The 23,520-nt window shown below is 41.2% G+C and overlaps 6 non-coding genes across 6 annotated transcripts; all 6 read left to right on the top strand.

The window, feature by feature from the left end:
* The first annotated feature begins 814 nt into the window (after positions 1 to 814).
* Positions 815 to 900, top strand: TRNAY-GUA (transfer RNA tyrosine (anticodon GUA)). Its single transcript is given in 2 exon segments — positions 815 to 851; positions 865 to 900. It is a non-coding gene; the product is annotated as a tRNA-Tyr (tRNA).
* A 10,116-nt stretch (positions 901 to 11,016) lies between these two features.
* On the top strand, positions 11,017 to 11,102 carry TRNAY-GUA (transfer RNA tyrosine (anticodon GUA)). The gene is given in 2 exon segments: positions 11,017 to 11,053; positions 11,067 to 11,102. It is a non-coding gene; the product is annotated as a tRNA-Tyr (tRNA).
* A 4,436-nt stretch (positions 11,103 to 15,538) lies between these two features.
* Positions 15,539 to 15,624, top strand: TRNAY-GUA (transfer RNA tyrosine (anticodon GUA)). The gene is given in 2 exon segments: positions 15,539 to 15,575; positions 15,589 to 15,624. It is a non-coding gene; the product is annotated as a tRNA-Tyr (tRNA).
* Positions 15,625 to 16,184: 560 nt separating this feature from the next.
* TRNAY-GUA (transfer RNA tyrosine (anticodon GUA)) lies at positions 16,185 to 16,270 on the top strand. Its single transcript is given in 2 exon segments — positions 16,185 to 16,221; positions 16,235 to 16,270. It is a non-coding gene; the product is annotated as a tRNA-Tyr (tRNA).
* A 3,789-nt stretch (positions 16,271 to 20,059) lies between these two features.
* On the top strand, positions 20,060 to 20,145 carry TRNAY-GUA (transfer RNA tyrosine (anticodon GUA)). Its single transcript is given in 2 exon segments — positions 20,060 to 20,096; positions 20,110 to 20,145. It is a non-coding gene; the product is annotated as a tRNA-Tyr (tRNA).
* A 3,143-nt stretch (positions 20,146 to 23,288) lies between these two features.
* On the top strand, positions 23,289 to 23,374 carry TRNAY-GUA (transfer RNA tyrosine (anticodon GUA)). The gene is given in 2 exon segments: positions 23,289 to 23,325; positions 23,339 to 23,374. It is a non-coding gene; the product is annotated as a tRNA-Tyr (tRNA).
* Positions 23,375 to 23,520: the final 146 nt, after the last annotated feature.

Genomic DNA, 23,520 nt, shown 5'->3' with positions numbered 1-23,520 from the left:
GACTGCGGAGGGGGTCATTTTTTTAATTGTGAACTGATGTGCTTTTACTCAATTCGGGAACCTCACAAGCCAAATTTGTAGTATTTTGCACGAATTGCAAGAGATGTTTGAATGTCGACGGTTGAAGTGGAAGCTCGTATTGAGCTTGCTAGAGAATGATTTGCCAAGCCTTCGATAGCTCAGTTGGTAGAGCGGAGGACTGTAGTGGTAAAACAGGCATCCTTAGCTCGCTGGTTCAAATCCGGCTCAAAGGACTTTTGCCAAATGCACATTTTATTGAATACTTGGAAAGTAAAATACTTGGAAAGTAAAATAACAGACAATTTATAATTATATTATATTTCATCACTGAAAATAGATGCCTTTTGCTTTGAGGCTGTGGCCACGTTATTTTTCTGTCCAACACGAATCTTCATTGGTTTCCTGTCAGGTGTTTTGGATCCCCATCTCTTGCTATGAACTGGCAAAACAGCAGAATCCCCTTGACAATCTTGATTTCTCAAGGGAAATGAGAGAACACTATACACCATCCAAGATATTAAAATATTGTCAAGGCCCAACACGGCTGAATACTCTGAGGAGATGGCCTGTGAGGCGCCGCCTTTCAACTTTTCCCCCTTAGTATGGTGGTCATTAACATGCGGGAGACTGCCGAGGGGGTCATTTTTTTAATTGGGAACTGATGTGCTTTTACTCAATTCGGGAACCTCACAAGCCAAATTTGTAGTATTTTGCACGAATTGCAAGAGATGTTTACAAGTCGACGGTTGAAGTGGAAGCTCGTATTGAGTTTGCTAGAGAATGATTTGCCAAGCCTTCGATAGCTCAGTTGGTAGAGTGGAGGACTGTAGTGGTAAAACAGGCATCCTTAGGTCGCTGGTTCAAATCCGGCTCGAAGGACTTCTGCCAAATGCAAATTTTATTGAATACTTGGAAAGTAAAATACTTGGAAAGTAAAATAACAGACAATTTATAATTATATTATATTTCATCACTGAAAATAGATGCCTTTTGCTTTGAGGCTGTGGCCACGTTATGTTTCTGTCCAACACGAATCTTCATTGGTTTCATGTGAGGTGTTTTGGATCCCCATCTCTTGCTATGAACTGGCAAAACAGCAGAATCCCCTTGACAATCTTGATTTCTCAAGGGAAATGAGAGAACACTATACACCATCCAAGATATTAAAATATTGTCAAGGCCCAACACGGCTGAATACTCTGAGGAGATGGCCTGTGAGGCGCCGCCTTTCAACTTTTCCCCCTTAGTATGGTGGTCAGTAACATGCGGGAGACTGTGGAGGGGGTAATTTTTTTAATTGTGAACTGATGTGCTTTTACTCAATTCGGGAACCTCACAAGCCAAATTTGTAGTATTTTGCACGAATTGCAAGAGATGTTTGAATGTCGATGGTTGAAGTGGAAGCTCGTATTGAGCTTGCTAGAGACTGATTTGCCAAGCCTTCGATAGCTCAGTTGGTAGAGCAGAGGACAGTAGTGGTAAAACAGGCATCCTTAGGTCGCTGGTTCAAATCCAGATTGAAGGACTTTTGCCAAATGCAAATTTTATTGAATACTTGGAAAGTAAAATGCTTGGAAAATAAAATAACAGACAATTTATAATTATATTATATTTCATCACTGAAAATAGATGCCTTTTGCTTTGAGGCTGTGGCCACATTATTTTTCTGTCCAACACCAATCTTCTTTGGTTTCCTGTGAGGTGTTTTTTTGATCCCCATCTCTTGCTATGAACTGGCAAAACAGCATAATCCCCCTGACAATCTTGATTTCTCAAGGAAAATGAGAGAACACTATACACCATCCAAGATATTAAAATATTGTCAAGGCCCAACGCGGCTGAATACTCTGAGGAGATGGCCTGTGAGGTGCCGCCTTTCAACTTTTCCCCCTTAGTATGGTGGTCAGTAACATGCGGGAGACTGCGGAGGGGGTCATTTTTTTAATTGGGAACTGATGTGCTTTTTCTCAATTCGGGATCCTCACAAGCCAAATTTGTAGTATTTTGCACGAATTGCAAGAGATGTTTACAAGTCGACGGTTGAAGTGGAAGCTCGTATTGAGTTTGCTAGAGAATGATTTGCCAAGCCTTCGATAGCTCGTCGCTGGTTCAAATCCGGCTCAAAGGACTTTTGCCAAATGCACATTTTATTGAATACTTGGAAAGTAAAATACTTGGAAAGTAAAATAACAGACAATTTATAATTATATTATATTTCATCACTGAAAATAGATGCCTTTTGCTTTGAGGCTGTGGCCACGTTATTTTTCTGTCCAACACGAATCTTCATTGGTTTCCTGTGAGGTGTTTTGGATCCCCATCTCTTGCTATGAACTGACAAAACAGCAGAATCCCCTTGACAATCTTGATTTATCAAGGGAAATGGGTGAACACTATACACCATCCAAAATATTAAAATATTGTCAAGGCCGAACACTGATGAATACTCTGAGGAGATGGCCTGTGAGGCACCGCCTTTCAACTTTTCCTCCTTAGTATGGTGGTCAGTAACATGCGGGAGACTGCGGAGGGGGTCATTTTTTTAATTGTGAACTGATGTGCTTTTACTCAATTCGGGAACCTCACAAGCAAAATTTGTAGTATTTTGCACGAATTGCAAGAGATGTTTGAATGTCGACGGTTGAAGTGGAAGCTCGTATTGAGCTTGCTAGAGACTGATTTGCCAAGCCTTAGATAGCTCAGTTGGTACATCGGAGGACTGTAGTGGTAAAACAGACATCCTGAGGTCGCTGGTTCAAATCCGGCTCGAAGGACTTTTGCCAAATGCACATTTTATTGAATACTTGGAAAGTAAAATACTTGGAAAGTAAAATAACAGACAATTTATAATTATATTATATTTCATCACAGAAAATAGATGCCTTTTGCTTTGAGGCTGTGGCCACATTATTTTTCTGTCCAACACCAATCTTCTTTGGTTTCCTGTGAGGTGTTTTTTTGATCCCCATCTCTTGCTATGAACTGGCAAAACAGCATAATCCCCTTGACAATCTTGATGTCTCAAGGAAAATGAGAGAACACTATACACCATCCAAGATATTAAAATATTGTCAAGGCCCAACGCGGCTGAATACTCTGAGGAGATGGCCTGTGAGGTGCCGCCTTTCAACTTTTCCCCCTTAGTATGGTGGTCAGTAACATGCGGGAGACTGCGGAGGGGGTCATTTTTTTAATTGGGAACTGATGTGCTTTTACTCAATTTGGGAACCTCACAAGCCAAATTTGTAGTATTTTGCACGAATTGCAAGAGATGTTTACAAGTCGACGGTTGAAGTGGAAGCTCGTATTGAGTTTGCTAGAGAATGATTTGCCAAGCCTTCGATAGCTCGGTTGGTAGAGCGGAGGACTGTAGTGGTACAACAGGCATCCTTAGGTCGCTGGTTCAAATCCTGCTCGAAGGACTTTTGCCAAATGCAAATTTTATTGAATAGTTGGAAAGTAAAATGCTTGGAAAATAAAATAACAGACAATTTATAATTATATTTCATCACTGAAAATAGATGCCTTTTGCTTTGAGGCTGTGGCCACGTTATGTTTCTGTCCGACACCAATCTTCGTTGGTTTCCTGTGAGGTGTTTTGGATCCCCATCTCTTGCTATGAACTGACAAAACAGCAGAATCCCCTTGACAATCTTGATTTCTCAAGGGAAACGGGAGAACACTATACACCATCCAAGATATTAAAATATTGTCAAGGCCCAACACTGCTGAATACTCTGAGGAGATGGCCTGTGAGGCGCGCCTTTCAACTTTTCCCCCTTAGTATGGTGGTCAGTAACATGCGGGAGATTGCGGAGGGGGTCATTTTTTTAATTGGGAACTGATGTGCTTTTACTCAATTCGGGAACCTCACAAGCCAAATTTGTAGTATTTTGCACAAATTGCAAGAGATGTTTACAAGTCGACGGTTGAAGTGGAAGCTCGTATTGAGTTTGCTAGAGAATGATTTGCCAAGCCTTCGATAGCTCGTCGCTGGTTCAAATCCGGTTCAAAGGACTTTTGCCAAATGCACATTTTATTGAATACTTGGAAAGTAAAATACTTGGAAAGTAAAATAACAGACAATTTATAATTATATTATATTTCATCACTGAAAATAGATGCCTTTTGCTTTGAGGCTGTGGCCACGTTATTTTTCTGTCCGACACCAATCTTCGTTGGTTTCCTGTGAGGTATTTTGGATCCCCATCTCTTGCTATGAACTGACAAAACAGCAGAATCCCCTTGACAATCTTGATTTATCAAGGGAAATGGGAGAACACTATACACCATCCAAGATATTAAAATATTGTCAAGGCCGAACACTGATGAATACTCTGAGGAGATGGCCTGTGAGGCGCCGCCTTTCAACTTTTCCTCCTTAGTATGGTGGTCAGTAACATGCGGGAGACTGCGGAGGGGGTCATTTTTTTAATTGTGAACTGATGTGCTTTTACTCAATTCGGGAACCTCACAAGCCAAATTTGTAGTATTTTGCACGAATTGCAAGAGATGTTTGAATGTCGACGGTTGAAGTGGAAGCTCGTATTGAGCTTGCTAGAGACTGATTTGACAAGCCTTCGATAGTTCAGTTGGTACAGCGGAGGACTGTAGTGGTAAAACAGACATCCTTAGGTCGATGGTTCAAATCCGGCTCGAAGGACTTTTGCCAAATGCACATTTTATTGAATACTTGGAAAGTAAAATACTTGGAAAGTAAAATAACAGACAATTTATAATTATATTATATTTCATCACTGAAAATAGATGCCTTTTGCTTTGAGGCTGTGGCCACATTATTTTTCTGTCCAACACCAATCTTCTTTGGTTTCCTGTGAGGTGTTTTTTTGATCCCCATCTCTTGCTATGAACTGGCAAAACAGCATAATCCCCCTGACAATCTTGATTTCTCAAGGAAAATGAGAGAACACTATACACCATCCAAGATATTAAAATATTGTCAAGGCCCTACGCGGCTGAATACTCTGAGGAGATGGCCTGTGAGGTGCCGCCTTTCAACTTTTCCCCCTTAGTATGGTGGTCAGTAACATGCGGGAGACTGCGGAGGGGGTCATTTTTTTAATTGGGAACTGATGTGCTTTTTCTCAATTCGGGATCCTCACAAGCCAAATTTGTAGTATTTTGCACGAATTGCAAGAGATGTTTACAAGTCGACGGTTGAAGTGGAAGCTCGTATTGAGTTTGCTAGAGAATGATTTGCCAAGCCTTCGATAGCTCGTCGCTGGTTCAAATCCGGCTCAAAGGACTTTTGCCAAATGCACATTTTATTGAATACTTGGAAAGTAAAATACTTGGAAAGTAAAATAACAGACAATTTATAATTATATTATATTTCATCACTGAAAATAGATGCCTTTTGCTTTGAGGCTGTGGCCACGTTATTTTTCTGTCCAACACGAATCTTCATTGGTTTCCTGTGAGGTGTTTTGGATCCCCATTTCTTGCTATGAACTGGCAAAACAGCAGAATCCCCTTGACAATCTTGACTTCTCAAGGAAAATGAGAGAACACTATACACCATCCAAGATATTAAAATATTGTCAAGGCCGAACACTGATGAATACTCTGAGGAGATGGCCTGTGAGGCGCCGCCTTTCAACTTTTCCTCCTTAGTATGGTGGTCAGTAACATGCGGGAGACTGCGGAGGGGGTCATTTTTTTAATTGTGAACCTATGTGCTTTTACTCAATTCGGGAACCTCACAAGCCAAATTTGTAGTATTTTGCACGAATTGCAAGAGATGTTTGAATGTCGACGGTTGAAGTGGAAGCTCGTATTGAGCTTGCTAGAGACTGGTTTGCCTAGCCTTCGATAGCTCAGTTGGTAGAGCGGAGGACTGTAGTGGTAAAACAGGCATCCTTAGGTAGCTGGTTCAAATCCGGCTCGAAGGACTTTTGCCAAATGCACATTTTATTGAATACTTGGAAAGTAAAATACTTGGAAAATAACATAACAGACAATTTATAATTATATTATATTTCATCACTGAAAATAGATGCCTTTTGCTTTGAGGCTGTGGCCACATTATTTTTCTGTCCAACACCAATCTTCTTTGGTTTCCTGTGAGGTGTTTTTTTTGATCCCCATCTCTTGCTATGAACTGGCAAAACAGCATAATCCCCTTGACAATCTTGATTTCTCAAGGGAAATGGGAGAACACTATACATCATCCAAGATATTAAAATATTGTCAAGGCCCAACACGGCTGAATACTCTGAGGAGATGGCCTGTGAGGCGCCGCCTTTCAACTTTTCCCCCTTAGTATGGTGGTCAGTAACATGCGGGAGACTGCGGAGAGGGTCATTTTTTTAATTGGGAACTGATGTGCTTTTACTCAATTCGGGAACCTCACAAGCCAAATTTGTGGTATTTTGCACGAATTGCAAGAGATGTTTACAAGTCGACGGTTGAAGTGGAGGCTCGTATTGAGTTTGCTAGAGAATGATTTGCCAAGCGTTTGATCGCTCAGTTGGTTGAGCAGAGGACTGTAGTGGTAAAACAGGCATCCTTAGGTTGCTGGTTCAAATCCGGCTTGAAGGGCTTTTGCCAAATGCAAATTTTATTGAATACTTGGAAAGTAAAATACTTGGAAAATAAAATAACAGACAATTTATAATTATATTATATTTCATCACTGAAAATAGATGCCTTTTGCTTTGAGGCTGTGGCCACGTTATGTTTCTGTCCAACACCAATCTTCATTGTTTTCCTGTGAGGTGTTTTGGATCCCCATCTCTTGCTATGAACTGGCAAAACAGCAGAATCCCCTTGACAATCTTGATTTCTCAAGGGAAATGGGAGAACACTATACACCATCCAAGATATTAAAATATTGTCAAGGCCGAACACTGATGAATACTCTGAGGAGATGGCCTGTGAGGCGCCGCCTTTCAACTTTTCCTCCTTAGTATGGCGGTCAGTAACATGCGGGAGACTGCGGAGGGGGTCATTTTTTTAATTGGGAACTGATGTGCTTTTACTCAATTCGGGAACCTCACAAGCCAAATTTGTAGTATTTTGCACGAATTGCAATAGATGTTTGCATGTCGACGGTTGAAGTGGAAGCTCGTATTGAGCTTGCTAGAGACTGATTTGCCAAGCCTTTGATAGCTCAGTTGGTAGAGCGGAGGACTGTAGTGGTAAAACAGGCATCCTTAGGTCGCTGGTTGAAATCCGGATTGAAGGACTTTTGCCAAATGCAAATTTTATTGAATACTTGGAAAGTAAAATACTTGGAAAATAAAATAACAGACAATTTATAATTATATTATATTTCATCACTGAAAATAGATGCCTTTTGCTTTGAGGCTGTGGCCACGTTATGTTTCTGTTCAACCCCAATCTTCATTGGTTTCCTGTGAGGTGTTTTGGATCCCCATCTCTTGCTATGAACTGGCAAAACAGCAGAATCCCCTTGACAATCTTGATTTCTCAAGGGAAATGAGAGAACACTATACACCATCCAAGATATTAAAATATTGTCAAGGCCCAACACGGCTGAATACTCTGAGGAGATGGCCTGTGAGGCGCCGCCTTTCAACTTTTCCCCCTTAGTATGGTGGTCAGTAACATGCGGGAGACTGCGGAGGCGCTCATTTTTTTAATTGGGAAACTGATGTGCTTTTACTCAATTCGGGAACCTCACAAGCCAAATTAGTAGTATTTTGCACGAATTGCAAGAGATGTTTGCATGTCGACGGTTGAAGTGGAAGCTCGAATTGAGCTTGCTAGAGAATGGTTTGCCGATCCTTCGATAGCTCAGTTGGTAGAGGGGAGTGTAGTGGTAAAACAGGCATCCTTAGGTCGCTGGTTCAAATCCGGCTCGAAGGACTTTTGCCAAATGCACATTTTATTGAATACTTGGAAAGTAAAATACTTGGAAAATAACATAACAGACAATTTATAATTATATTATATTTCATCACTGAAAATAGATGCCTTTTGCTTTGAGGCTGTGGCCACGTTATTTTTCTGTCCAACACCAATCTTCTTTGGTTTCCTGTGAGGTGTTTTTTTGATCCCCATCTCTTGCTATGAACTGGCAAAACAGCAGAATCCCCTTGACAATCTTGATTTCTCAAGGAAAATCAGAGAACACTATACACCATCCAAGATATTAAAATATTGTCAAGGCCCAACACGGCTGAATACTCTGAGGAGATGGCCTGTGAGGCGCGCCTTTCAACTTTTCCCCCTTAGTATGGTGGTCAGTAACATGCGGGAGACTGCGGAGGGGGTCATTTTTTTAATTGGGAACTGATGTGCTTTTACTCAATTCGGGAACCTCACAAGCCAAATTTGTAGTATTTTGCACGAATTGCAATAGATGTTTGCATGTCGACGGTTGAAGTGGAAGCTCGTATTGAGCTTGCTAGAGACTGATTTGCCAATCCTTCGATAGCTCAGTTGGTAGAGCGGAGGACTGTCGTGGTTAAACAGGCATCCTTAGATCGCTGGTTGAAATCCGGATTGAAGGACTTTTGCCAAATGCAAATTTTATTGAATACTTGGAAAGTAAAATACTTGGAAAGTAAAATAACAGACAATTTATAATTATATTATATTTCATCACTGAAAATAGATGCCTTTTGCTTTGAGGCTGTGGCCACGTTATTTTTCTGTCCAACACGAATCTTCATTGGTTTCCTGTGAGGTGTTTTGGATCCCCATCTCTTGCTATGAACTGGCAAAACAGCAGAATCCCCTTGACAATCTTGATTTCTCAAGGGGAATGAGAGAACACTATACACCATCCAAGATATTAAAATATTGTCAAGGCCCAACGCGGCTGAATACTCTGAGGAGATGGCCTGTGAGGTGCCGCCTTTCAACTTTTCCTCCTTAGTATGGTGGTCAGTAACATGCGGGAGACTGCGGAGGGGGTCATTTTTTTAATTGTGAACCGATGTGCTTTTACTCAATTCGGGAACCTCACAAGCCAAATTTGTAGTATTTTGCACGAATTGCAAGAGATGTTTGAATGTCGACGGTTGAAGTGGAACCTCGTATTGAGTTTGCTAGAGAATGATTTGCCAAGCCTTCGAAAGCTCAGTTGGTAGAGCGGAGGACTGTAGTGGTAAAACAGGCATCCTTAGGTCGCTGGTTCAAATCCGGCTCGAAGGACTTTTGCCAAATGCAAATTTTATTGAATACTTGGAAAGTGAAATACTTGGAAAATAAAATAACAGACAATTTATAATTATATTATATTTCATCACTGAAAATAGATGCCTTTTGCTTTGAGGCTGTGGCCACGTTATGTTTCTGTCCAACACCAATCTTCATTGGTTGCCTGTGAGGTGTTTCGGATCCCCATCTCTTGCTATGAACTGGCAAAACAGCAGAATCCCCTTGACAATCTTGATTTCTCAAGGGAAATGAGAGAACAGTATACACCATCCAAGATATTAAAATATTGTCAAGGCCCAACACGGCTGAATACTCTGAGGAGATGGCCTGTGAGGCGCCGCCTTTCAACTTTTCCCCCTTAGTATGGTGGTCAGTAACATGCGGGAGACTGCGGAGGGGGTCATTTTTTTAATTGGGAACTGATGTGCTTTTACTCAATTCGGGAACGTCACAAGCCAAATTTGTAGTATTTTGCACGAATTGCAAGAGATGTTTACAAGTCGACGGTTGAAGTGGAAGCTCGTATTGAGTTTGCTAGAGAACGATTTGCCAAGCCTTCGATAGCTCAGTGGGTAGAGCGGAGGACTGTAGTGGTAAAACAGGCATCCTTAGGTCGCTGTTTCAAATCCGGCTCGAAGGAATTTTGCCAAATGCACATTGTATTGAATACTTGGAAAGTAAAATACTTGGAAAGTAAAATAACAGACAATTTATAATTATATTATATTTCATCACTGAAAATAGATGCCTTTTGCTTTGAGGCTGTGGCCACGTTATTTTTCTGTCCGACACCAATCTTCGTTGGTTTCCTGTGAGGTATTTTGGATCCCCATCTCTTGCTATGAACTGACAAAACAGCAGAATCCCCTTGACAATCTTGATTTCTCAAGGGAAATGGGAGAACACTATACACCATCCAAGATATTAAAATATTGTCAAGGCCGAACACTGATGAATACTCTGAGGAGATGGCCTGTGAGGCGCCGCCTTTCAACTTTTCCTCCTTTGTATGGTGGTCAGTAACATGCGGGACACTGCGGAGGGGGTCATTTTTTTAATTGTGAACTGATGTGATTTTACTCAATTCGGGAACCTCACAAGCCAAATTTGTAGTATTTTGCACGAATTGCAAGAGATGTTTGAATGTCGACGGTTGAAGTAGAAGCTCGTATTGAGCTTGCTAGAGACTGATTTGCCAAGCCTTCGATAGCTCAGTTGGTAGAGCGGAGGACTGTAGTGGTAAAACAGGCATCCTTAGGTCGCTGGTTCAAATCCTGCTCGAAGGACTTTTGCCAAATGCACATTTTATTGAATACTTGGAAAGTAAAATACTTGGAAAGTAAAATAACAGACAATTTATAATTATATTATATTTCATCACTGAAAATAGATGCCTTTTGCTTTGAGGCTGTGGCCACGTTATTTTTCTGTCCAACACGAATCTTCATTGGTTTCCTGTGAGGTGTTTTGGATCCCCATCTCTTGCTATGAACTGGCAAAACAGCAGAATCCCCTTGACAATCTTGATTTCTCAAGAGAAATGAGAGAACACTATACACCATCCAAGATATTAAAATATTGTCAAGGCCCAACGCGGCTGAATACTCTGAGGAGATGGCCTGTGAGGTGCCGCCTTTCAACTTTTCCCCCTTAGTATGGTGGTCAGTAACATGCGGGCGACTGCGGAGGGGGTCATTTTTTTAATTGTGAACTGATGTGCTTTTACTCAATTCGGGAACCTCACAAGCCAAATTTGTAGTATTTTGCACGAATTGCAAGAGATGTTTACAAGTCGACGGTTGAAGTGGAAGCTCGTATTGAGTTTGCTAGAGTTGATTTGCCAAGCCTTTGATAGCTCAGTTGGTAGAGCGGAGGACTGTAGTGGTAAAACAGGCATCCTTAGGTCGCTGGTTCAAATCCGGCTCAAAGGACTTTTGCCAAATGCACATTTTATTGAATACTTGGAAAGTAAAATACTTGGAAAGTAAAATAACAGACAATTTATAATTATATTATATTTCATCACTGAAAATAGATGCCTTTTGCTTTGAGGCTGTGGCCACGTTATTTTTCTGTCCAACACGAATCTTCATTGGTTTCCTGTCAGGTGTTTTGGATCCCCATCTCTTGCTATGAACTGGCAAAACAGCAGAATCCCCTTGACAATCTTGATTTCTCAAGGGAAATGAGAGAACACTATACACCATCCAAGATATTAAAATATTGTCAAGGCCCAACACGGCTGAATACTCTGAGGAGATGGCCTGTGAGGCGCCGCCTTTCAACTTTTCCCCCTTAGTATGGTGGTCATTAACATGCGGGAGACTGCGGAGGGGGTCATTTTTTTAATTGGGAACTGATGTGCTTTTACTCAATTCGGGAACCTCACAAGCCAAATTTGTAGTATTTTGCACGAATTGCAAGAGATGTTTACAAGTCGACGGTTGAAGTGGAAGCTCGTATTGAGTTTGCTAGAGAACGGTTTGCCAAGCCTTCGATAGCTCAGTTGGTAGAGCGTGGGACTGTAGTGGTAAAACAGGCATCCTTAGGTCGCTGTTTCAAATCCGGCTCGAAGGACTTTTGCCAAATGCACATTGTATTGAATACTTGGAAAGTAAAATACTTGGAAAGTAAAATAACAGACAATTTATAATTATATTATATTTCATAACTGAAAATAGATGCCTTTTGCTTTGAGGCTGTGGCCACGTTATTTTTCTGTCCGACACCAATCTTCGTTGGTTTCCTGTGAGGTATTTTGGATCCCCATCTCTTGCTATGAACTGACAAAACAGCAGAATCCCCTTGACAATCTTGATTTCTCAAGGGAAATGGGAGAACACTATACACCATCCAAGATATAAAAATATTGTCAAGGCCGAACACTGATGAATACTCTGAGGAGATGGCCTGTGAGGCGCCGCCTTTCAACTTTTCCTCCTTTGTATGGTGGTCAGTAACATGCGGGACACTGCGGAGGGGGTCATTTTTTTAATTGTGAACTGATGTGCTTTTACTCAATTCGGGAACCTCACAAGCCAAATTTGTAGTATTTTGCACGAATTGCAAGAGATGTTTGAATGTCGACGGTTGAAGTGGAAGCTCGTATTGAGCTTGCTAGAGACTGATTTGCCAAGCCTTCGATAGCTCAGTTGCTAGAGCGGAGGACTGTAGTGGTAAAACAGGCATCCTTAGGTCGCTGGTTCAAATCCGGCTCAAAGGACTTTTGCCAAATGCACATTTTATTGAATACTTGGAAAGTAAAATACTTGGAAAGTAAAATAACAGACAATTTATAATTATATTATATTTCATCACTGAAAATAGATGCCTTTTGCTTTGAGGCTGTGGCCACGTTATTTTTCTGTCCAACACGAATCTTCATTGGTTTCCTGTCAGGTGTTTTGGATCCCCATCTCTTGCTATGAACTGGCAAAACAGCAGAATCCCCTTGACAATCTTGATTTCTCAAGGGAAATGAGAGAACACTATACACCATCCAAGATATTAAAATATTGTCAAGGCCCAACACGGCTGAATACTCTGAGGAGATGGCCTGTGAGGCGCCGCCTTTCAACTTTTCCCCCTTAGTATGGTGGTCATTAACATGCGGGAGACTGCGGAGGGGGTCATTTTTTTAATTGGGAACTGATGTGCTTTTACTCAATTCGGGAACCTCACAAGCCAAATTTGTAGTATTTTGCACGAATTGCAAGAGATGTTTACAAGTCGACGGTTGAAGTGCAAGCTCGTATTGAGTTTGCTAGAGATTGATTTGCCAAGCCTTCGAAAGCTCAGTTGGTAGAGCGGAGGACTGTAGTGGTAAAACAGGCATCCTTAGGTCGCTGGTTCAAATCCGGCTCAAAGGACTTTTGCCAAATGCACATTTTATTGAATACTTGGAAAGTAAAATACTTGGAAAGTAAAATAACAGACAATTTATAATTATATTATATTTCATCACTGAAAATAGATGCCTTTTGCTTTGAGGCTGTGGCCACGTTATTTTTCTGTCCAACACGAATCTTCATTGGTTTCCTGTCAGGTGTTTTGGATCCCCATCTCTTGCTATGAACTGGCAAAACAGCAGAATCCCCTTGACAATCTTGATTTCTCAAGGGAAATGAGAGAACACTATACACCATCCAAGATATTAAAATATTGTCAAGGCCCAACACGGCTGAATACTCTGAGGAGATGGCCTGTGAGGCGCCGCCTTTCAACTTTTCCCCCTTAGTATGGTGGTCATTAACATGCGGGAGACTGCGGAGGGGGTCATTTTTTTAATTGGGAACTGATGTGCTTTTACTCAATTCGGGAACCTCACAAGCCAAATTTGCAGTATTTTGCACGAATTGCAAGAGATGTTTACAAGTCGACGGTTGAAGTTGAAGCTCGTATTGAGTTTGCTAGAGAAAGATTTGCCAAGCCTTCGATAGCTCAGTTGGTAGAGCGTGGGACTGTAGTGGTAAAACAGGCATCCTTAGGTCGCTGTTTCAAATCCGGCTCGAAGGACTTTTGCCAAATGCACATTTTATTGAATACTTGGAAAGTAAAATACTTGGAAAGTAAAATAACAGACAATTTATAATTATATTATATTTCATAACTGAAAATAGATGCCTTTTGCTTTGAGGCTGTGGCCACGTTATTTTTCTGTCCGACACCAATCTTCGTTGGTTTCCTGTGAGGTATTTTGGATCCCCATCTCTTGCTATGAACTGACAAAACAGCAGAATCCCCTTGACAATCTTGATTTCTCAAGGGAAATGGGAGAACACTATACACCATCCAAGATAATAAAATATTGTCAAGGCCGAACACTGATGAATACTCTGAGGAGATGGCCTGTGAGGCGCCGCCTTTCAACTTTTCCTCCTTTGTATGGTGGTCAGTAACATGCGGGACACTGCGGAGGGGGTCATTTTTTTAATTGTGAACTGATGTGCTTTTACTCAATTCGGGAACCTCACAAGCCAAATTTGTAGTATTTTGCACGAATTGCAAGAGATGTTTGAATGTCGACGGTTGAAGTGGAAGCTCGTATTGAGCTTGCTAGAGACTGATTTGCCAAGCCTTCGATAGCTCAGTTGGTAGAGCGGAGGACTGTAGTGGTAAAACAGGCATCCTTAGGTCACTGGTTCAAATCCGGCTCAAAGGACTTTTGCCAAATGCACATTTTATTGAATACTTGGAAAGTAAAATACTTGGAAAGTAAAATAACAGACAATTTATAATTATATTATATTTCATCACTGAAAATAGATGCCTTTTGCTTTGAGGCTGTGGCCACGTTATTTTTCTGTCCAACACGAATCTTCATTGGTTTCCTGTCAGGTGTTTTTGATCCCCATCTCTTGCTATGAACTGGCAAAACAGCAGAATCCCCTTGACAATCTTGATTTCTCAAGGGAAATGAGAGAACACTATACACCATCCAAGATATTAAAATATTGTCAAGGCCCAACACGGCTGAATACTCTGAGGAGATGGCCTGTGAGGCGCCACCTTTCAACTTTTCCCCCTTAGTATGGTGGTCATTAACATGCGGGAGACTGCGGAGGGGGTCATTTTTTTAATTGGGAACTGATGTGCTTTTACTCAATTCGGGAACCTCACAAGCCAAATTTGTAGTATTTTGCACGAATTGCAAGAGATGTTTACAAGTCGACGGTTGAAGTGGAAGCTCGTATTGAGTTTGCTAGAGAATAATTTGCCAAGCCTTCGAAAGCTCAGTTGGTAGAGCGGAGGACTGTAGTGGTAAAACAGGCATCCTTAGGTTGCTGGTTCAAATCCGGCTCGAAGGACTTTTGCCAAATGCAAATTTTATTGAATACTTGGAAAGTAAAATACTTGGAAAATAAAATAACAGAATATTTATAATTATATTATATTTCATCACTGAAAATAGATGCCTTTTGCTTTGAGGCTGTGGCCACGTTATTTTTCTGTCCGACACCAATCTTCGTTGGTTTCCTGTGACGTATTTTGGATCCCCATCTCTTGCTATGAACTGACAAAACAGCAGAATCCCCTTGACAATCTTGATTTATCAAGGGAAATGGGAGAACACTATACACCATCCAAGATATTAAAATATTGTCAAGGCCGAACACTGATGAATACTCTGAGGAGATGGCCTGTGAGGCGCCGCCTTTCAACTTTTCCTCCTTTGTATGGTGGTCAGTAACATGCGGGAGACTGCGGAGGGGGTCATTTTTTTAATTGGGAACTGATGTGCTTTTACTCAATTCGGGAACGTCACAAGCCAAATTTGTAGTATTTTGCACGAATTGCAAGAGATGTTTACAAGTCGACGGTTGAAGTGGAAGCTCGTATTGAGTTTGCTAGAGAACGATTTGCCAAGCCTTCGATAGCTCAGTTGGTAGAGCAGAGGACTGTAGTGGTAAAACAGGCATCCTTAGGTCGCTGGTTCAAATCCGGCTCGAAGGACTTTTGCCAAATGCACATTTTATTGAATACTTGGAAAGTAAAATACTTGGAAAGTAAAATAACAGACAATTTATAATTATATTATATTTCATCACTGAAAATAGATGCCTTTTGCTTTGAGGCTGTGGCCACGTTATTTTTCTGTCCGACACCAATCTTCGTTGGTTTCCTGTGAGGTATTTTGGATCCCCATCTCTTGCTATGAACTGACAAAACAGCAGAATCCCCTTGACAATCTTGATTTCTCAAGGGAAATGGGAGAACACTATACACCATCCAAGATATTAAAATATTGTCAAGGCCGAACACTGATGAATACTCTGAGGAGATGGCCTGTGAGGCGCCGCCTTTCAACTTTTCCTCCTTTGTATGGTGGTCAGTAACATGCGGGAGACTGCGGAGGGGGTCATTTTTTTAATTGGGAACTGATGTGCTTTTACTCAATTCGGGAACCTCACAAGCCAAATTTGTAGTATTTTGCACGAATTGCAAGAGATGTTTGAATGTCGACGGTTGAAGTGGAAGCTCGTATTGAGCTTGCTAGAGACTGATTTGCCAAGCCTTCGATAGCTCAGTTGGTAGAGCGGAGGACTGTAGTGGTAAAACAGGCATCCTTAGGTCGCTGGTTCAAATCCGGCTCGAAGGACTTTTGCCAAATGCACATTTTATTGAATACTTGGAAAGTAAAATACTTGGAAAGTAAAATAACAGACAATTTATAATTATATTATATTTCATCACTGAAAATAGATGCCTTTTGCTTTGAGGCTGTGACCACGTTATTTTTCTGTCCAACACGAATCTTCATTGGTTTCCTGTCAGGTGTTTTGGATCCCCATCTCTTGCTATGAACTGGCAAAACAGCAGAATCCCCTTGACAATCTTGATTTCTCAAGAGAAATGAGAGAACACTATACACCATCCAAGATATTAAAATATTGTCAAGGCCCAACGCGGCTGAATACTCTGAGGAGATGGCCTGTGAGGTGCCGCCTTTCAGCTTTTCCCCCTTAGTATGGTGGTCAGTAACATGCGGGCGACTGCGGAGGGGGTCATTTTTTTAATTGTGAACTGATGTGCTTTTACTCAATTCGGGAACCTCACAAGCCAAATTTGTAGTATTTTGCACGAATTGCAAGAGATGTTTACAAGTCGACGGTTGAAGTGGAAGCTCGTATTCAGTTTGCTAGAGTTGATTTGCCAAGCCTTCGATAGCTCAGTTGGTAGAGCGGAGGACTGTAGTGGTAAAACAGGCATCCTTAGGTCGCTGGTTCAAATCCGGCTCAAAGGACTTTTGCCAAATGCACATTTTATTGAATACTTGGAAAGTAAAATACTTGGAAAGTAAAATAACAGACAATTTATAATTATATTATATTTCATCACTGAAAATAGATGCCTTTTGCTTTGAGGCTGTGGCCACGTTATTTTTCTGTCCAACACGAATCTTCATTGGTTTCCTGTCAGGTGTTTTGGATCCCCATCTCTTGCTATGAACTGGCAAAACAGCAGAATCCCCTTGACAATCTTGATTTCTCAAGGGAAATGAGAGAACACTATACACCATCCAAGATATTAAAATATTGTCAAGGCCCAACACGGCTGAATACTCTGAGGAGATGGCCTGTGAGGCGCCGCCTTTCAACTTTTCCCCCTTAGTATGGTGGTCATTAACATGCGGGAGACTGCGGAGGGGGTCATTTTTTTAATTGGGAACTGATGTGCTTTTACTCAATTCGGGAACCTCACAAGCCAAATTTGTAGTATTTTGCACGAATTGCAAGAGATGTTTACAAGTCGACGGTTGAAGTGGAAGCTCGTATTGAGTTTGCTAGAGATTGATTTGCCAAGCCTTCGAAAGCTCAGTTGGTAGAGCGGAGGACTGTAGTGGTAAAACAGGCATCCTTAGGTCGCTGGTTCAAATCCGGCTCAAAGGACTTTTGCCAAATGCACATTTTATTGAATACTTGGAAAGTAAAATACTTGGAAAGTAAAATAACAGACAATTTATAATTATATTATATTTCATCACTGAAAATAGATGCCTTTTGCTTTGAGGCTGTGGCCACGTTATTTTTCTGTCCAACATGAATCTTTATTGGTTTCCTGTCAGGTGTTTTGGATCCCCATCTCTTGCTATGAACTGGCAAAACAGCAGAATCCCCTTGACAATCTTGATTTCTCAAGGGAAATGAGAGAACACTATACACCATCCAAGATATTAAAATATTGTCAAGGCCCAACACGGCTGAATACTCTGAGGAGATGGCCTGTGAGGCGCCGCCTTTCAACTTTTCCCCCTTAGTATGGTGGTCATTAACATGCGGGAGACTGCGGAGGGGGTCATTTTTTTAATTGGGAACTGATGTGCTTTTACTCAATTCGGGAACCTCACAAGCCAAATTTGTAGTATTTTGCACGAATTGCAAGAGATGTTTACAAGTCGACGGTTGAAGTGGAAGCTCGTATTGAGTTTGCTAGAGAAAGATTTGCCAAGCCTTCGATAGCTCAGTTGGTAGAGCGTGGGACTGTAGTGGTAAAACAGGCATCCTTAGGTCGCTGTTTCAAATCCGGCTCGAAGGACTTTTGCCAAATGCACATTGTATTGAATACTTGGAAAGTAAAATACTTGGAAAGTAAAATAACAGACAATTTATAATTATATTATATTTCATAACTGAAAATAGATGCCTTTTGCTTTGAGGCTGTGGCCACGTTATTTTTCTGTCCGACACCAATCTTCGTTGGTTTCCTGTGAGGTATTTTGGATCCCCATCTCTTGCTATGAACTGACAAAACAGCAGAATCCCCTTGACAATCTTGATTTCTCAAGGGAAATGGGAGAACACTATACACCATCCAAGATATTAAAATATTGTCAAGGCCGAACACTGATGAATACTCTGAGGAGATGGCCTGTGAGGCGCCGCCTTTCAACTTTTCCTCCTTTGTATGGTGGTCAGTAACATGCGGGACACTGCGGAGGGGGTCATTTTTTTAATTGTGAACTGATGTGCTTTTACTCAATTCGGGAACCTCACAAGCCAAATTTGTAGTATTTTGCACGAATTGCAAGAGATGTTTGAATGTCGACGGTTGAAGTGGAAGCTCGTATTGAGCTTGCTAGAGTCTGATTTGCCAAGCCTTCGATAGCTCAGTTGGTAGAGCGGAGGACTGTAGTGGTAAAACAGGCATCCTTAGGTCACTGGTTCAAATCCGGCTCAAAGGACTTTTGCCAAATGCACATTTTATTGAATACTTGGAAAGTAAAATACTTGGAAAGTAAAATAACAGACAATTTATAATTATATTATATTTCATCACTGAAAATAGATGCCTTTTGCTTTGAGGCTGTGGCCACGTTATTTTTCTGTCCAACACGAATCTTCATTGGTTTCCTGTCAGGTGTTTTTGATCCCCATCTCTTGCTATGAACTGGCAAAACAGCAGAATCCCCTTGACAATCTTGATTTCTCAAGGGAAATGAGAGAACACTATACACCATCCAAGATATTAAAATATTGTCAAGGCCCAACACGGCTGAATACTCTGAGGAGATGGCCTGTGAGGCGCCACCTTTCAACTTTTCCCCCTTAGTATGGTGGTCATTAACATGCGGGAGACTGCGGAGGGGGTCATTTTTTTAATTGGGAACTGATGTGCTTTTACTCAATTCGGGAACCTCACAAGCCAAATTTGTAGTATTTTGCACGAATTGCAAGAGATGTTTACAAGTCGACGGTTGAAGTGGAAGCTCGTATTGAGTTTGCTAGAGAATAATTTGCCAAGCCTTCGAAAGCTCAGTTGGTAGAGCGGAGGACTGTAGTGGTAAAACAGGCATCCTTAGGTTGCTGGTTCAAATCCGGCTCGAAGGACTTTTGCCAAATGCAAATTTTATTGAATACTTGGAAAGTAAAATACTTGGAAAATAAAATAACAGAATATTTATAATTATATTATATTTCATCACTGAAAATAGATGCCTTTTGCTTTGAGGCTGTGGCCACGTTATTTTTCTGTCCGACACCAATCTTCGTTGGTTTCCTGTGAGGTATTTTGGATCCCCATCTCTTGCTATGAACTGACAAAACAGCAGAATCCCCTTGACAATCTTGATTTCTCAAGGGAAATGGGAGAACACTATACACCATCCAAGATATTAAAATATTGTCAAGGCCGAACACTGATGAATACTCTGAGGATATGGCCTGTGAGGCGCCGCCTTTCAACTTTTCCTCCTAGGTATGGTGGTCAGTAACATGCGGGAGACTGCGGAGGGGGTCATTTTTTTAATTGGGAACTGATGTGCTTTTACTCAATTCGGGAACCTCACAAGCCAAATTTGTAGTATTTTGCACGAATTGCAAGAGATGTTTGAATGTCGACGGTTGAAGTGGAAGCTCGTATTGAGCTTGCTAGAGACTGATTTGCCAAGCCTTCGATAGCTCAGTTGGTAGAGCGGAGGACTGTAGTGGTAAAACAGGCATCCTTAGGTCGCTGGTTCAAATCCGGCTCGAAGGACTTTTGCCAAATGCACATTTTATTGAATACTTGGAAAGTAAAATACTTGGAAAGTAAAATAACAGACAATTTATAATTATATTATATTTCATCACTGAAAATAGATGCCTTTTGCTTTGAGGCTGTGACCACGTTATTTTTCTGTCCAACACGAATCTTCATTGGTTTCCTGTCAGGTGTTTTGGATCCCCATCTCTTGCTATGAACTGGCAAAACAGCAGAATCCCCTTGACAATCTTGATTTCTCAAGAGAAATGAGAGAACACTATACACCATCCAAGATATTAAAATATTGTCAAGGCCCAACGCGGCTGAATACTCTGAGGAGATGGCCTGTGAGGCGCCACCTTTCAACTTTTCCCCCTTAGTATGGTGGTCAGTAACATGCGGGCGACTGCGGAGGGGGTCATTTTTTTAATTGTGAACTGATGTGCTTTTACTCAATTCGGGAACCTCACAAGCCAAATTTGTAGTATTTTGCACGAATTGCAAGAGATGTTTACAAGTCGACGGTTGAAGTGGAAGCTCGTATTCAGTTTGCTAGAGTTGATTCGCCAAGCCTTCGATAGCTCAGTTGGTAGAGCGGAGGACTGTAGTGGTAAAACAGGCATCCTTAGGTCGCTGGTTTAAATCCGGCTCAAAGGACTTTTGCCAAATGCACATTTTATTGAATACTTGGAAAGTAAAATACTTGGAAAGTAAAATAACAGACAATTTATAATTATATTATATTTCATCACTGAAAATAGATGCCTTTTGCTTTGAGGCTGTGGCCACGTTATTTTTCTGTCCAACACGAATCTTCATTGGTTTCCTGTCAGGTGTTTTGGATCCCCATCTCTTGCTATGAACTGGCAAAACAGCAGAATCCCCTTGACAATCTTGATTTCTCAAGGGAAATGAGAGAACACTATACACCATCCAAGATATTAAAATATTGTCAAGGCCCAACACGGCTGAATACTCTGAGGAGATGGCCTGTGAGGCGCCGCCTTTCAACTTTTCCCCCTTAGTATGGTGGTCATTAACATGCGGGAGACTGCGGAGGGGGTCATTTTTTTAATTGGGAACTGATGTGCTTTTACTCAATTCGGGAACCTCACAAGCCAAATTTGTAGTATTTTGCACGAATTGCAAGAGATGTTTACAAGTCGACGGTTGAAGTGGAAGCTCGTATTGAGTTTGCTAGAGAAAGATTTGCCAAGCCTTCGATAGCTCAGTTGGTAGAGCGTGGGACTGTAGTGGTAAAACAGGCATCCTTAGGTCGCTGTTTCAAATCCGGCTCGAAGGACTTTTGCCAAATGCACATTGTATTGAATACTTGGAAAGTAAAATACTTGGAAAGTAAAATAACAGACAATTTATAATTATATTATATTTCATCACTGAAAATAGATGCCTTTTGCTTTGAGGCTGTGACCACGTTATTTTTCTGTCCAACACGAATCTTCATTGGTTTCCTGTCAGGTGTTTTGGATCCCCATCTCTTGCTATGAACTGGCAAAACAGCAGAATCCCCTTGACAATCTTGATTTCTCAAGAGAAATGAGAGAACACTATACACCATCCAAGATATTAAAATATTGTCAAGGCCCAACGCGGCTGAATACTCTGAGGAGATGGCCTGTGAGGTGCCGCCTTTCAGCTTTTCCCCCTTAGAATGGTGGTCAGTAACATGCGGGCGACTGCGGAGGGGGTCATTTTTTTAATTGTGAACTGATGTGCTTTTACTCAATTCGGGAACCTCACAAGCCAAATTTGTAGTATTTTGCACGAATTGCAAGAGATGTTTGAATGTCGACGGTTGAAGTGGAAGCTCGTATTGAGCTTGCTAGAGACTGATTTGCCAAGCCTTCGATAGCTCAGTTGGTAGAGCGGAGGACTGTAGTGGTAAAACAGGCATCCTTAGGTCACTGGTTCAAATCCGGCTCAAAGGACTTTTGCCAAATGCACATTTTATTGAATACTTGGAAAGTAAAATACTTGGAAAGTAAAATAACAGACAATTTATAATTATATTATATTTCATCACTGAAAATAGATGCCTTTTGCTTTGAGGCTGTGGCCACGTTATTTTTCTGTCCAACACGAATCTTCATTGGTTTCCTGTCAGGTGTTTTTGATCCCCATCTCTTGCTATGAACTGGCAAAACAGCAGAATCCCCTTGACAATCTTGATTTCTCAAGGGAAATGAGAGAACACTATACACCATCCAAGATATTAAAATATTGTCAAGGCCCAACACGGCTGAATACTCTGAGGAGATGGCCTGTGAGGCGCCACCTTTCAACTTTTCCCCCTTAGTATGGTGGTCATTAACATGCGGGAGACTGCGGAGGGGGTCATTTTTTTAATTGGGAACTGATGTGCTTTTACTCAATTCGGGAACCTCACAAGCCAAATTTGTAGTATTTTGCACGAATTGCAAGAGATGTTTACAAGTCGACGGTTGAAGTGGAAGCTCGTATTGAGTTTGCTAGAGAATAATTTGCCAAGCCTTCGAAAGCTCAGTTGGTAGAGCGGAGGACTGTAGTGGTAAAACAGGCATCCTTAGGTTGCTGGTTCAAATCCGGCTCGAAGGACTTTTGCCAAATGCAAATTTTATTGAATACTTGGAAAGTAAAATACTTGGAAAATAAAATAACAGAATATTTATAATTATATTATATTTCATCACTGAAAATAGATGCCTTTTGCTTTGAGGCTGTGGCCACGTTATTTTTCTGTCCGACACCAATCTTCGTTGGTTTCCTGTGACGTATTTTGGATCCCCATCTCTTGCTATGAACTGACAAAACAGCAGAATCCCCTTGACAATCTTGATTTATCAAGGGAAATGGGAGAACACTATACACCATCCAAGATATTAAAATATTGTCAAGGCCGAACACTGATGAATACTCTGAGGAGATAGCCTGTGAGGCGCCGCCTTTCAACTTTTCCTCCTTTGTATGGTGGTCAGTAACATGCGGGAGACTGCGGAGGGGGTCATTTTTTTAATTGGGAACTGATGTGCTTTTACTCAATTCGGGAACGTCACAAGCCAAATTTGTAGTATTTTGCACGAATTGCAAGAGATGTTTACAAGTCGACGGTTGAAGTGGAAGCTCGTATTGAGTTTGCTAGAGAACGATTTGCCAAGCCTTCGATAGCTCAGTTGGTAGAGCGGAGGACTGTAGTGGTAAAACAGGCATCCTTAGGTCGCTGGTTCAAATCCGGCTCGAAGGACTTTTGCCAAATGCACATTTTATTGAATACTTGGAAAGTAAAATACTTGGAAAGTAAAATAACAGACAATTTATAATTATATTATATTTCATCACTGAAAATAGATGCCTTTTGCTTTGAGGCTGTGGCCACGTTATTTTTCTGTC

Source organism: Ambystoma mexicanum, chromosome 1p, assembly GCF_040938575.1.
Source record: "Ambystoma mexicanum isolate Mex_15411 chromosome 1p, UKY_AmexF1_1, whole genome shotgun sequence".
Lineage (NCBI taxonomy): Eukaryota > Metazoa > Chordata > Amphibia > Caudata > Ambystomatidae > Ambystoma > Ambystoma mexicanum.
The sequence above is the reverse complement of the archived record's forward strand: the minus strand, read 5'-3'. Positions and strand labels throughout refer to the sequence as shown.